Raw genomic sequence first — 16,731 nt, 5'->3', positions numbered from 1 at the left:
GAGAGCTTTCCCACCTGAATATATTACCACTCAAATGAAGGATCCGAGAGTTACAACAGGAGTATGGTATAATTTTTCCCTCAGAAGGGGTTGCAGAGGATAGAAAGTGTAGCCACTGTCTAGTAGAGGAACTATCCTCAGTCTTTTTGAAACCGAAAACCCAGAGGGAGAAATCTGCTACAATATTTCTTATCATTACTCGGGGTGGGTGGTCTTCATTTCTGAACACAAAGGCATTTCTTGAGTCCCATAGCTTCCAGGTAACAGTCAAGGCCACCGATGGCCAGATGTTAGGGTTGAGGCCCTGAACTACCGGGTGTTGGTGAAGTATAGTGAGAGAGGACGAGGCAGGCAGGTCGAGGCGAAACCACACTTGTGCAACATAGGAGAAATTGGAGATGAGGTGGAGAGCGTCTTCACACGGATCTTGGCATCGTGGGAAGGCTGCAGATTGAGCAATATGTTTGTGGAACATGTTGGCTTTCATATTTAGGCGGTCATGGAGGAGAAGCCATGCGAAGACCTTGACTTTGATCGGGACCTTGGAGGACCAGACAAAATCATGGTGTGGATCAAAAGAGTCCTCTGCAACAATGGAACTGTAGGCATTCTTAGCTGAGAAAGGAAGCCCATGCGTGAGGGCCGCTCATCTGGCCGGTCAGCCTGTTGGAAATCCTGCAGCAACAACAAAACACATTCCAACCCACGAGCAGCAGCATTAGTAAGACGGTTCCATAGTTCGATAATAAGCTATTTTGCCAAATGGTAGCCACTAAAACCTTGTCATCCAAGGAGTGAGAGCATAGGTGTGGGAAGACTTTCTAGAGAGGGGAGTGGAGAAGCCATTTATCCAGCCAAAAAAAGGTGGAGAGGCCATTGTATGTTATCACGAAGGAGTGCTCAATAAGGAGAGGAAGGTTTTTGTTCACTATTTTCCAGAGGAAGGAGGGACTGGAGGTTTTAGCTGCAATGCCAAGTGGATATTTTTGATGGTACCACCGAGTCCAAGGGATGTTTGGGTGTTGCAGTATTTTGGAAGAAAACTTCATGAGAAGGCAGCGATTATGAATTTCTAGATTTTTAATGCCTAGACCACCAAATTCTTTAGGTTTGCAAACATTTTTCCAAGCTACCAGACAACTTGCACCCGTACATGTTTCCTCATTGGACCAGAAGAAGGCTCTCCTAATGGCGTCAAGCTTAGCTAGGATAGACTTAGGGAGGCAAAAAATGGACATGAAATATACGGCTAGGGAGTCAAGGACTGCTGTCAGCAAAGTTAACCTTGATCCACGGTAGAGCAGACGTGCTACCCATCCGAAGAGAAATTTCCAAAAGTTGTCGATGATAGGGTCGAAAGCTGAGAGGGGTAGCTTGGTAGGGGAGAGTGGGAGACCTAGATAGATCAGCGGGAAGGAGGAGAAGTTACATCCAATAGCTACTGCGATGTTGTTTTGAGTGGAGGTATCTGTGGAAATGGTGAGGAGAGACGTTTTTTGGAATTTGATGACCAGGCCAGTCACAAGAGAGAAATCACCAAGGGTGTTCTTGAGAGTTGTGGTTGCGGCAACGTTGGCAGCGGCAATGATAAGTGTATCATCGGCATATTGGAGGGTTACTGGAGGCGCATTAGCATTGAGAGAATGGCACAATTCATTTTGCCGGAACGCCTGGGTGATCATCCGTTGTAGAACATCAGCTACAATGATGAACAATTAGGGAAAGAATGGATCCCCTTGTCGAAGGCCATTTCTACATTAGATCCAAAATCTCGGATTGCCATTAAGGAGAATGGTCGTTTTGCCAGTATGAAGAAAGTTGTTGACCCAGGCGCAGAAGATTGGAGGGAAACCCCTTGCTTGAAGGATAGATATGAGAGAGGACCAACAGATCGAGTCAAATGCTTTACCGAAATCAAGTTTGAATACCATATGGTCGGAGCTTTTCGAGTGTGGCAAGCGCTAAGGATGTCGGTGGCATAAACGAAATTTTCGGCTATGTTGCGTCCGTGGAGGAACCCAGTTTGGTCGTAGTGGATGAGGAGTGGGATGAGCGGTTTTACTCGATTGGTGAGAACCTTGGCCACTGCTTTTGGAGTGCAGTTTTGAAGAGAGATCAGTCAAAATGCATCTGGGGAGGTTGGGGCTTGGGATTTAGGGAGGGGAACCATGAAAGCTCGATTGAAGCGCTCCAGAGATTCAGTTTGATCATGGAAAGCAGAGAAGAACGGGAAGATGCAGTGTTTGATTTCATGCTAGTATTTGCGAAAGAAAATTGATCCGAATCCGTCCGGGCCTGGGCTAGCATGTGTGTTCATGGTTAGAAAGGCATGGTGAATCTCCTCTTGGGAAAACGGGTTTGCAAGACCACTTAGTTCAGGTAACGTGGATGGGTAGAGATGGAGCAAGTTGAAGTTCCAAGTAGCATTTTTTGTGATCTCGATGAGTTGCTGGAAGTATGTTTTTAGGAGCTCAGCTTTGTGTTCGTGTACGAAGATTTCATTATTGTCATGGATAAGCATCGGAATTTTATTTGATCGCGAGCATTGAGTGGCAGATGCATGGAAGAACCTGGAATTTTCATCGCCCTCGACGGCCCCCCTAATCTTGCCTTGCTGTTTTCAGAACGCAATTTTTTGTCTAATAGCACGTTGCAATAGATCAGCAATTGTGAGCCTAAGTTTCTGTTCAAGCAGGGAAAGAGGGGCAAGTTTTTCGTTAAGGTCGAGAGCCAGAATTACGAGTTTTCAGTTTGCCTCTCTTTGGTAGATGGACCGAAGTGATTTGGCCCAAGTCTTGAGAGCTGAGCGGGTTTTTTTAGATTTTGTGCGAGGCAGGCGGCAGAGCGTAGTAGGCCTAGGGCTGCTTTCTTCATTGGGCCACCAAATGTTTTGAATGATGCCTTTGCAGACCTGGAATGAGGTACATAAGCGTTCAAACTGAAAAAGGCGGGAAGATGGAACAGTTGTGGAGACAGTAACCAGGAGTGGTATGTTATCAGAGGCGAAGCGAGTGAGTGAGGTAAGATGCGAGTTGGGGAAGAGCGCCTCCCAAGCTAGGTTTATAAGAACTCTATCAAGCCGTTCTAGTGTGGGAGACGTCCTCTTATTTGACCATGTGAATTGGCGGTCGAGAAGAGGAAGTTTAAGAAGCGCGAGTTGATAACCCACAAGTATAGGGGATCGCAACAGTTTTTGAGGGTAGAGTATTCAACCCAAGTTTATTGATTCGACACAAGGGGAGCCAATGAATATTCTCAAGCATTAGCAGTTGAGTTGTCAGTTCAACCACACCTGGATAACTTAGTATCTGCAGGAAAGTATTTAGTAGCAAAGTAGTATGGAAGTAACGGTAACACTAACAAAGGTAACAGTAGCAGTTTTGTAGTGATTATAATAGTAGCAACGGTAAAGTAAATAAGCAAAGCATAATATGTGAAAAGCTCATAGGCATTGGATCGGTGATGCATAATTATGTCGGGTGCGGTTCATCATGTAACAATTATAACATAGGGTGACACAGGACTAGCTCCAGTTGATCAATGTAACGTAGGCATGTATTCCGGATATAGTCATACATGCTTATGGAAAAGAACTTGCATGACATATTTTGTCCTACCCTCCCGTGGCAGCGAGGTCCTAGTGGAAACTAAGGGATATTAAGGCCTCCTTTTAATAGAGTATTGGACCAAAGCATTAACACATAGTGAATACATGAACTCCTCAAACTATGGTCATCACCGAGAAGTATCCCAATTATTGTCACTTCGGGGTTGTCGGATCATAACACATAATAGGTGACGATAGACTTGCAAGATAGGATCAAGAACTCACATATATTCATGAAAACATAATAGGTTCAGATCTGAAATCATGGCACTCGGGCCCTAGTTACAAGCATTAAGCATAGCAAATTCATAGCAACATCAATCTCAGAACATAGTGGATACTAGGGATCAAAGCCTAACAAAACTAACTTAATTACATGGTAAATCTCATCCAACCCATCACTGTCCAGCAAGCCTATGATGGAATTACTCACGCACGACCGTGAGCATCATGAAATTGGTGATGGAGGATGGTTGATGATGATGAGGCGACGAATCCCCCTTTGCGGAGCCCCGAACGGACTCCAGATCACCCCTCCCGAGAGAGATTAGGGCTTGGCGGCGGCTTCATATTGTAAAACGCGATGAAAATTTCTCTCTGATTTTTTTCTCCGCGAAAGCAAATATATGGAGTTGGAGTTGAGGTCGGTGGACGTCCAGGGGGCCCATGAGGCAGGGGGGCACGCCTTAGGGGGGGGGGGGCGCCCCCGACCCTCATGGACAGGGTGTGGGCCCCCTGGTGCTGATTCTTTCGCCAGTAGTTTTTATTAATTCTGAAAAGTTGCTCCGTGGATTTTCAGGTCATTTTGAGAACTTTTATTTCTGCACAAAAATAACAGTGAGTGCAAGCATGAGTAGGATATAGTCCACCATGAACGTAAATATCGTGAAGTCTATGTTGATTTTTTTTCAACTACATGCGTGAACACGTGCCAAATCAAGTCACTCGAATCATTCAAAGGAGGATATCACCCTATCACACCACATCACAACCATTTTAATAGCATGTTGGCATGCAAGGTAAACCATTATAAGCTCCTAGCTAATTAAGCATGACATAAGCAACTATAATATCTAATTTTCATTACAAACATGTTTATTCATAATAGGCTGAATCAGGAATGATGAAGTAATCATATTTACAAAAACAAGAGAGGTCGAGTTCATACCAGCTTCTCTCATCTCAATCAGTCCATCATATATCGTCATTATTGCCTTTCACTTGCACAACCGAACAGTGTGTATAATAATAATAGTGCACGCGCATTGGACTAAGCTGGAATCTGCAAGCATTCAAATCAAGGGAGAAGACAAGGTAATATGGGCTCTTGGTTAAATCAACAATCATGCATATTAGAGCCAGTAAACATTTTCATCATGGTCTTCTCCTCTCGACCCCCAAAGAAAAAAAAGAATAAAACTATTTACACGGGAAAGCTCCCAACAAGCAAAAGAAGAACGAGAAATCTTTTTGGGTTTTCTTTTAATTACTACTACTACAGCATGGAAAGTAAACTAACTAATTTTCTTTTTGTTTTTCTTCGGGTTAATTAAACACACAAGAAGAAAACTAGAAAAATAAAATAAACTAGCATGGATAGTACAATGAAAAAGTATGAGCACCGACAAATAGAATGAGTGTGTGAACATGAATGTAATGTCGGTGTGAAATACGTACTCCCCCAAGCTTAGGCTTTTGGCCTAAGTTGGTCTATGCCCATGGATCGCGGCTATTCTCTCCGGTGTACTGAGGAGTGTCATCATACTGCCACTGGCTAGCGATCTCCTCCGGATCCCACTGATAAAAGGATGGACGATAAGGATCAAGTGGTGGTTTCGGCTCAGGCTCCGGGGCTGATGTTTGGCCCCGGTACGCATAAACAGCCTTCGGCAAGACGAGGTAAGGGCCTGCAGTTAAGTCAAACAAAGAGGGCGCAGGTAAGATAATAGTCTGACTGTGTTTCTTATGAAATCTCAAATTATACAAAAGCATTTTATCATCATTTTTAACAATAAACTCATGTGCTACCATGCTCTTATCTTCTATATCTAAATAGGGGCACCCCACTAGCTGATATTGCTGCCTCCACATCGAGCCACATCATCTGAATTGTGTCAGCCGTTGATGCAGTATAGCTCAGTAGTTTGCAGCCGTTTGATTAAAAGTTGACGAAATTACAGAGTGTTGCCACCGCTAAGTGGAAAATACCGCTTCATTCCTATCGTTCCGTCCGCTCGCATTACGTATCCAGTTAGTTTGGGCCGTGCACTTCCGCGTTATTCTGGGCTGGGTGTAGACTTTACCATTTGGACACTAAAAGGCCAGCTCAAAGCCCATTCGCATCTATCGTCCTGGATACACACTTACGACCCACACCCTTCTGGCGGCTGTGCACGACCTAGCGGACCTGCCCTTCCCCGTCCAGCCACCGCGGCTTCTCCCACCTCTCGTCACGAATCATGCTTGCCTTCAGCCAGCCGCCCCTGCTGACCGTGCCGCCCTCACCGCCGGTCGTCCCCGGCGAGCAACCTCTCCAGAGGCGCGGGATCCAGCCGCCGCCGCCATGGATTCATTGGCCCCCCTTTAATGGCCCCCCCTGCCCGGGATCCAGCCGCCGCCGCCATGGATTCTTCCTCCCTTACCCAATGGCCCCCTGTCCTCGTGGCCAGCCACCGTCGGTGAGTTACGCCACCACGCCCAATGTCCCACCTGCCAGTCATCGCGGATCCACATACGCCACCACGCCCAATGCCCCCCTGCCAGTCACCGCTGCTCCACATATGAGCATTAATTCCACCAAATTCCTTCGTCTTCCCCGCTCTTCCACCTCCATGGCACAAATGCATTTGAAACGGCCTTGCAACTCAATTTATGGCCCTCATTATCTCTTGCTTCATTGCCCTGCAATTGTGGAAAAGATTGTGCTTATAACCCCTCTGGCATATGCATCAACCACGAACGCCTGCTCACATCCACGTCCGGGAACCAACTTCAGCCCTGCTAGGTGCACACTCCCTCTTTTCTGCCCTCTCTGAAGATTTCTATCCTCACAAGATTATGCTTTCAAATTTCTCAGGTTGTGCTAGGGATGGAAGGATGCTGAGCCTGTAGTTTTTTGCTGCTCGGATCACACTACATCACAGGTCGCTTGCTCCTTGCATTTTTTTTCAGATTCCTATTTCATCAAATTGCTATTTGATTATGATATTACATGCGTACAGAAATTGGTTAGCACTGTGACCTGCACATGTTTCTAATTTAGGACGGGCCAAATTGGTTAGCAGTGATGAAAACAAAGAAATAAAATGAATCAGTATATTTGAAGGTATATCTTTGCCTACCGATTTGCTTTGCATGGCCGGTGGTAGCAGGATCCTACAATCAGAAAATTGAGAAATAAACATGAGTTAGCGCTGGAAATTTGGCTTTCTTCTTAGTGGATATGGCTTTCTTCTTAGTGGATATGAGGATGAGGTTCAAATATAATAGGCCTCTCAGTTTGTAGAATCAATGTAAAATTCTTGTGTTTATAACAGGAAGCTGCTATGACAAAATATAATTTCTCCTTGAAGAGGACCAAAAAATTAGCAGCCGGTGTGACACTTCAATACGCAATTGTTTCAGTGCTTCCCTCCAAGCTCCGTTGTACACCTGCAGGATACATGTTTCTACAAACTGAGAATATGTATTGGATACCGTATCTAAACAGGTATCTGAAGAATTAACATTAAGAATGAAGGAAAAGAAATCCGGATACATGTTGGATGCGTCTTGGATACTTGTGGATATGTCCCAGTTCAATGCTTTGTCCCGATTCTTTTGCTCCTTTTCTGAAAAAATCCAAAACCGAAAAAACAATCATGATGTATCCAAGGTGTAGCTCGGGAGTGCCCCCATCCCTCCCGTATGCGTACTCACCCTTCCTCCAGGCCACTGGCCATGGCATTTATCACTAAATTGTAGTTATTTTCTTGCAGCACGCTTCCAGTTTTCAGTCACCCTGGATTTCTCCTAACCTTCAACTTATGTTTAATTTTTTTTGCAGATTGTTGTCCAGATCGAAAGGTTCTTCAACTTCTGCTTTGTACGTCTCTTGCTCCTCGGATTGGCTTCAATTCAGTTTTGCAGCGGTCCCCTGCTTCTTCCGTTGGTACGCAAACATATGCACCATCCATATTGTTCCATACATATTAGATACCGTATGAATTTCCTACCTTGGATTATTTTGTGTGATATATTTATTCAATCATATAGGCTACAATATGCTTCCATTTAAGTCAATTTTGCCCACATGCTTTCCTAAGATGGATAGCACCGCAAATTCTTCTACAATTCCTGGTAGCCATTCAGTCCAACGCGGTCGTGGGCGCCCCCGTCGTCAGTCACAACCAGTTGTCATACCTGAAATAAACCAATCTGCTGCTTCCAATAACCGCCGCCGACGTACAGAACTTAGAAATAGAGGTTAGTTAGGATATTTGTGTTCCTTATATATGTTTCCATCAACCTATGCTTCCTACGAACTACCAAAAACATCTACAGATGAACGTTCAGTACGCCGACGATTAATCGGAGAGTCCTCTACGTCAGCTTCCCAAACACAAAATTTGGCATTAATCCATAATCGTAAGCTCTTATTATTTACCAAATTAGTGTATTGCAGATTGAAGTCTCCATTTTGTACAAATTAAGAGAAATATACATGGCCTATCTTTCAGGAACTATCTTTCAACCCTTAAACCTTGGGGGCCCCACACATTCATGCAAACATTGTCGTTCTTTGTTTTGGTATGAAGAGCGTATCCGCAGAGAGAGACATACTTCTAATCCAACATATAATTTGTGTTGTAAACGAGGGAAAATCTTGTTGAAACCATATGATCGTCCTCCTCAGCCTCTATTGGATTTATTAACCTCACAGAACACTACAACTTCGAACCACTTTTTTGATCATATTAGGCAGTATAATACCATGTTTGCGATGACTTCAATGGGTGCTAAAGTTATTGAATCCATAAATGATGGCCGAGCACCCTATGTTTTCAAGATTAGTGGTCAAGTCTGCCATCGTATCGGTTCTCTAATGCGACCTGAGAATCGCCGACCAGAATATGCACAATTGTATATCTATGATATAAAGCATGAGGTTAGAAAGCGCATAAATATTACTGCATCTTCTCACCCTTCATCATCTCGGTCTTCATCTGCCCGCCCTTCTTTCAATGCTAATCAAGATATTGTCCAGTCCCTTATATCGATGCTTAACACCCATAATCCCATAGTGAAACTATTTAGAACAGCACGGGAAAGATTGACCGCAGATGCTCCTGATCAGTTCTTTATCAGATTATATGGCAAACCTGACGCACATGGAGACATCTATAGTGCTCCGGTCGCATCTGAGGTTGTAGGGTTGGTTGTTGGTGATATTCGGTCAACTAATGTTGGGCGGGACATTATAATAGATAACCGTTCATCAGGATTACAACAAATCAATGAAAAACATTGCAAGTTTATGGCTATGCACTATCCTCTATTATTTCCATATGGAGAGGATGGTTACCATGATGACCTCATGTACCGCACCTCGCCACAAAGTCAAGCTATAAGCCGTCAGAAAGTAACTATGCTAGAGTACTATGCATATAGACTACATGATAGACCAGGTGATTTCAACACGCCATTGAGAGGTAAAAGATTGACACAAGCTTATGAAGTGGATGGTTATTGTTGTGTTGAAGAATTTCGTATTGCATTCTATCGCAAGCCCGGATTTCAGAAAAAATATAGATCATCACCATATAATGACTTGGCCAATTCTGTCTCAAGAGGTAATACATCCGGTTCTTCAGTTGGTCAAAGGATTATATTGCCATCTTCATTCATCGGAGGCCCGTGATATATGTACCAAAATTATCAAGATTCGATCGCTATATGTAGGAAATATGGCTGCCCAGATCTCTTTGTCACATTCACTTCAAATGCAGCTTGGCCTGAGATAGTAGAGGCTCTATCATCCATTCCAGGGCAACAACCTTCTGGCCGTCCAGATATTGTCAATAGGGTATTCAAAATGAAGCTAAATATGCTAATGGATGACATTAAAAAGAAAAAATTCTTTGGACCAACAAATGCAGGTAATTTGTCTCCCCACATCATTAATTGATTTAATGTTGCCCGAATCCAACATTTCCTTTACGTAAATAACATTCCTGTCTTTTGTAGTTATCTACACCATTGAATTTCAGAAACATGGACTTCCTCATGTCCATATCATCATATGGTTATCCAAAGATGAACCCCTAGATGCGAAAAAGATAGACTTTCTTATTTCGGCTCAGTTGCCAGATCCTAAAAATGATCCAATAGGTTATGATGCTGTATCGTCATTCATGATACACGGGCCCTGTGGAAATATAAATAGTAAATCTCCCTGTATGTCTGAAGGAAAATGCACAAAATTCTATCCTAAAGATTTCTGTGAGCAAACAACTATATTGGAGAATGGTTTCACACAATATGCAAGGCCAAACAATGGAATAACTGTCAACAAAAATGGAGTTGACATTGATAACCGATTTGTTGTTCCTCACAATGTCGACTTGGTAGTTAAATATCAAGCTCACATAAATGTAGAGAAGGTTAATCATGTTGGCATGCACAAATATCTTTTCAAGTATGTCACAAAAGGATTTGATTCTGCCAGAACTAAAATCCATTCAAATTCTGGATCATCCAATTCATCAAGTGAAACAGTCAATGAAATAGAAAATTATCTAGAATGTCGCTGTATTACACCAAATGAGGCTGCTTGGCGCTTGCTAGAGTATGATATTCACTATGCAGACCCTTCCGTAGAAAGACTTCCAGTTCATCTTCCATTTGAGAATAATGTAATTTACTCAGAAGATGATGACCTCGAAGAAGTGATTGAAAATCCAAGGAATATGACGACTAAGTTGACTGCATGGTTAGAAGCTAATATGCAACACCCTCTGGCTAAACAATATACCTACATAGAATTTCCTGAATATTTTACATGGCACTCCAACTCAAATGGCAAATACTGGGATTATCGTCGTGGTTCTAGAAGAATTGGCAGAATTGCTTATGTCAACCCTTCCAAAGGGGACCTTCACTATCTACGTTTGTTGCTCAACATTGTCAAAGGTCCAACCTCCTTCCCTCAAATCAGAACTATAAATGGCCATGAATATCCTACATTTCGTGATGCATGTGAGGCTTTAGGTCTCCTTGGTGATGATGAAGAATGGTCCAATGCCTTAAAAGATGCCGCTCAATGGGCCATGCCTTACCAGTTACGCCAACTGTTTGTCACAGTTTTGCTCTTTTGTGAGGTAACAAATCCTAGAGAACTTTTTGATGACCATGCGTCAAAAATGTCTGAAGATGCAGCCCATCAATTGAGTCAGAACCATGGTCAAGCTAGCAATCCCTTGGCCGATATATATATATTTCATCTTATCTTTTGAATGAATTGGATAAATTGCTAAGAGATGCAGGATATTGTTTATCCCATTTTAATTTGCCGCTACCTGATGACACTGCTAATATTTCTGGACAAAATAGGCTACTACTAGATGAGCTCAATTATGATGTGCCTGCTATGACTGCCACTTTACATGACAACCTTTCAATGCTGAACAACAACCAGAAAGATGTTTTTGATGCTATTTACAATTCTATGATGAATGCTGAAGGTCAAACATTTTTTGTTTATGGATATGGAGGAACTGGAAAAACTTTCTTATGGACTACTTTGCTTAATTCTATAAGAAGCAAAGGGAAAATTGCATTAGCAGTTGCATCATCAGGAATTGCTTCCCTACTGCTACCAGGGGGTCGAACCCCCCATTCCCGTTTTAAAATTCCTTTAGACATTTCTTAGAGTTCCATGTGTAGTATAAAGAAAAATACATACTTAGCAGAACTTATCCAAAAAACTTCTCTTATTGTATGGGATGAGGCCCCTGTTAATCATAGATATTGTTTTGAAGCATTGGACCGTACAATTAGAGATATATTATCAGAAACAAGGCAAAATGCGGAAAATAAGCAATTTGGTGGTATAACTGTTGTGCTTGGTGGAGATTTCCGACAAACACTTCCAGTAATACAGAATGCAACAAAAGCCCAAATTCTAAGGTCATGCATTGTTAATTCTTATTTATGGAGACAATGTAAGCTTCTCCAGTTAACTGAAAATATGAGGCTGAAGTCAGGAAATCTCTCCACCTCAGACAGAGAGGAGCTAAGTAATTTTGCCGAATGGCTTCTTAGGGTGGGCAATGGAACAAAACCTATTGTTTCTGTCCCAAATGATTCCAGTAACTCATTTATAAAGATTCCAGAGTCTTTGCTTCTATCATCAGATTGTAGGAACCTTGATGGATTGATATCATTTGTCTATGACTTAGGTTCTGAGCCAGCAAATATTTCATCATATTTGTGTCAACGTGCAATTTTAGCACCTACAAATGAGGTGGTTTCAGATATAAATACCAGAATGATTGCTCAGCTAAAAACGTCTGAAATGTCTTACTATAGTTCTGATTCAATTGATGATAGCACTGCTAATCATTTCACTCTTGAAGCATTATACCCAACAGAGTTTCTAAACACAATTCCGATGCCCGGACTTCCTGACCATAAGTTGCACTTGAAGATTGGTGTTCCAATTATGCTTTTGCACAATCTTGATCCATCAAGGGGACTTTGTAATGGTACTAGGCTGATTGTCACCCAATTGACAAATCGTGTGATTGAAGGTGAAATCATAACAGGGAAGGCTACAGGTTCTAAAGTATATATCCCACGCATTGTCACAACATCAACTCACTCAAGGTGGCCCTTCAAATTGAGACGGCGCCAGTTCCCCGTGCGCCTTCCGTATGCAATGACCATAAACAAGAGTCAAGGGCAAACCTTAAATAGAGTTGGAGTCTATTTGCCATCTCCAGTGTTCTCTCATGGTCAATTATATGTAGCATTTTCCAGAGTTACTTCACCGAAGGGGTTGAGAGTTCTAATCGAAAATAGTCCAGTTTTTTATGAGAATTGCACCCATAATGTAGTCTATGCTGAAGTTTTTAGTCAAATTAATAGACTATGAAACTGAATAAAGGAATTTCCTACATTCAAGTGTGTATACCCTACATAATTATTTCTCCATTTAATACATCGTTATTATGCAGTTACTTGCTTCCCTTTCAGGAATACTACATCAATGGAATCCACTACAACCCTTAAAACCATCACTCTTGGTCAACAGAGTTGTAAGGTATTTGGACGACTCTTACGCCTATGGGATGCAATAAACATGAAATCCAAGTTTGCAGATCCTCTCACCAGCATTGATGGTGTCCTTTTAGATGAAGATGTAAGTCCATCATTAATATTTCTATTCCCAACATAATAATCATATTATTGTACAAATGTACTACTGATTTTCACATCATCATCGAATATTATGGCAGGGCAATATGGCGCAGATCAGTGTACCCAAAAAATTTCAAAGACAATTCCGCCCCTTACTCACAGAAGGACATGTCTACATCTTTAATGATATTGCAGCTGTTGATATAAAAAACAAAACCCATATATATCACCACCAAGACTATATGTTGCAATTCAAGCACAACACTAAGGTTCACCGTCTTGAAACCAGAGGGACACATATACCAAAGTTTTCCTTCAATTTTTGTCCATTTGATAATCTACCAGAAAAAGACACTTTTGCAAAACCACTTCAAGGTAACACTTGCATTTCCTTTTTTTCCTTTCATACTAATATTAACACATAAATTAATTTTGTATGTGGTTTCTCTCTCCAGATATAATAGGAGTCATTAGCCACGTTGGGCCATTTGATTATGCAAGTCAGACGTCTACAAATAAACTCAGGAAAATCAAAATTCGAAACCTAGAGTATGTTTCTTCTACTACTACAGTGTGTTAAAACTTTTCCATCCCTATACACTTTGTGTCAACAAATGTTTGTTCCACATATGCAGTGAACAGACACAAGAAATACGTCTTTGGGGCCACCATGGTGAAACATTTGATGAAGAAGTTGTACTTAAAAAATCACAAGAAGGCATTGCAGTTGGCACTTTTGCGGGTCTCATAGCTGGGAGCTTTCTAGGTAAATGCTCAAATGTTCTCTCTTAAAATGACTATAAGAGCCAAAACTAATACGACATGTAACCATATATACATATAGGTGCCCTGCATGCATCCTCAACCTCTGCAACAAAAGTTTACATTGACTTGGATACATCTGAAGTTAAAAATTACCAAACCAGGTCAGTGATCATCCTTTATATTTGCTACTACTACCTACTTTTTCCAAAATCTAACATGCTGATATTTTTCTCACTGATTCTTTTTGAAGCTATAAATGGGAATCTCCAGCTCTGCGACAACAACTACCTCAGGTTATGCATTTATCTGCTATTCAAGCAGCAGGGAAAATGTACACACTTCAACAAATATCAGATATGCCCACCTCAAATTTTTAGGTCAACATCATCTTATCTACCCTATTATTTGTATATCAGTGAACTTCTACAACAAATTCTCAATGCACCCTTTTTGCAAACTCTTAGGAAGGAGCTACCTACAGCACCATTGCGAAAGTTAAATCTATTGTACCTTCAACTAAATGGTACCACAAAGGATGCAAACGGTGTGACAGAGGATACAACAACAACTCAGATACTCCAACATGCCTTTGCACAAATTCATCTCCAAAGCCACTGTACAATCTCTGTTTTTATACAACATTTGCCTTCATTTATATATTCTGTTCCATATAAACAACTATCAAATTCTCTAGGTACAAGCTACCAATAACACTTACAGATGACTCGGGAGATTTAGATGCCATTGCTTTCTCTAAAATTGCTGAAGAACTGGTTGAGCGAGATGCCATACAAGCTTCTCAAAACATGAAAGTTGATACCGCGGAACATGTGACCGCCCTAGATAATGCCATTGGGAAAACCAGATTGTTCTATATAGGAATGAAGGTTGATTTGGTCTCCAGATTCCCCATAAGTTACGTCATAAAGAAAAGCTTCCCAGTTGACAATGCACAGACACTGCCCTCTACAAAGGTTAGACAATTTTCATCAATTTACAAAATAACTCCATCCTAATTACAATTGTATTACATAAAATATTTAACTTAAACCATTAAATACTTCCAGTCAACTCCAAGCAAAGACCTGGAGAACAGTCCATCGTCATCAAAGAGCATCCAGAGGTTTGCCATAAATCACAAAATAGAAGTTACATCCTCTGTCTACACAATGTTCACCAAACTTTTCCTATTCGCAGTCCAGGGAGCCTAACACAAGTCCACTTGGGCAATACTATGCCTCCCCCTTGCCAATCTGCAACTATGGACACCGACAAAAACATAAATAGGCAATACTTTTTCAAGTTCTACTAAAGAACATTCAGCTTATATTCAATATGGAATTCAAATGGCGATTTTTGGTTGCAGGTACTCTTCAGCGAAAAGAAGCATCCAATTTACAGAAGATGGAGCCACCAACAAAGAGGGGTACTAATTGATAACAATATTTCCTGTTTATCATTGAAGTTCTTTGAAAAGTACATCTACCTATTTACATGCCAGTCAACAAACAGAGTATGCATTGATAACAATATTTCCTGTTTACATGCCAGTCAACAACAGGAACATCTTCAGGATACACAAGTGCATCTCCAGGTTATCAAAAAGCGTAAGCAAGAGTACGCGCTTCTTCTCATATCACATAGAAAAATGAGATTCACAATCTAACTTTCCATCATCAATCAAACAGCATTGCAGATAACAATGTGAAAATGAACAACTATGAAGGACAAGAGGATAACAATAATAAAAACACATAGGTACTATCAGTTCTTATATCCAAACAAAATTATATAAAGTTTTGTCGCCCTTTGCTACAACAATAACATTACCAATAATGTTGTTCTATTAACATGTAGGGCACCGTCAACAACCATGCAAGGACCAGGGAATCTTCAAGACGCACGAAAAGCACCTACGGATTGCACCACCTTCCATTGAAAATTACCTCCAAAACTACCATTGCAACTACTTCATGATCAGCCTAAGCATTTCGTCAGATATTGACTAATTTTATGTAATAAGTCTGAATTATGAAATCTTTGGATTTGTATGCACTTTTATTAAGCTGATTATGTCATTTTTGCTTCCAACTGGTGTCAATACTTTTCCTTACAATTGTTTCAAATATATACTATCTTCCTGTGATGTTTTGTTCTCGATATATAGTATCTTCCTGTGACATGTTCAAATGCTAGAAAATTAAGGCAAGGTCATGCCAAAAAATTTAGTCAAATTCCTTGCAAAGTTTTTTGAGTTCATTATGTCAATTGTGCTTCCAATTGGTGTCCATACTTAGGCTTCTCTAAATATTACTGTAAAATTAAGAGTATGCCATGTCAAAAGCTCTATGCATCAGTCCATACATGGTTCAAATAGATAAATTCCTAGCATCATTTTTCATATTGATCATTGCATCCAGTCTTCAATACAAAATTTCCGCAGCAACGCGCGGGGTATCACCTAGTAATCTAGAAAAGTAGGGGGCAATAACTTTTCCTCTTTCTCATAATGCCTAATAGGTATCTTGAAGTGTTTAGCAAGGCGTGAAGCATAGATGCCCCAAAGATGGGGCCCTTTGTATGGTTCAGGCTTAATCTTTTAGCAATAATAGCGCTCATACTAACAGAATTATCGTGAAATAAAGCATGGAACAAGATAATAATATCTGGAACACTAAGGTTTCCACAGTTTCCGCGACCAATTAAGCATCTACTAGGAAATATTGCGAAGTAGCATAGAACAGGAAAGTGTATGCTAGTTATTCTTGAATCGGAAACTTTCCTCGTTTCCCCTACAGTAATAGTATCAATAAATCCATCCACATCTTTACGATGAGGTTCCTCTAAGCTGCCCCCGAAGGGTATCTTGCAAACCGTACAAAATTCATATAGTGACATCTCCCTAGCCATATCATATAAATGAAACTCTATTGAGGGAGGTGATTTCTTAGGATAAAATT

This window comes from Triticum dicoccoides, chromosome 2B (genome assembly GCF_002162155.2).
Source record: "Triticum dicoccoides isolate Atlit2015 ecotype Zavitan chromosome 2B, WEW_v2.0, whole genome shotgun sequence".
NCBI classification, from domain to species: Eukaryota; Viridiplantae; Streptophyta; class Magnoliopsida; order Poales; family Poaceae; genus Triticum; species Triticum dicoccoides.
Note: the sequence above shows the minus strand (reverse complement) of the source record.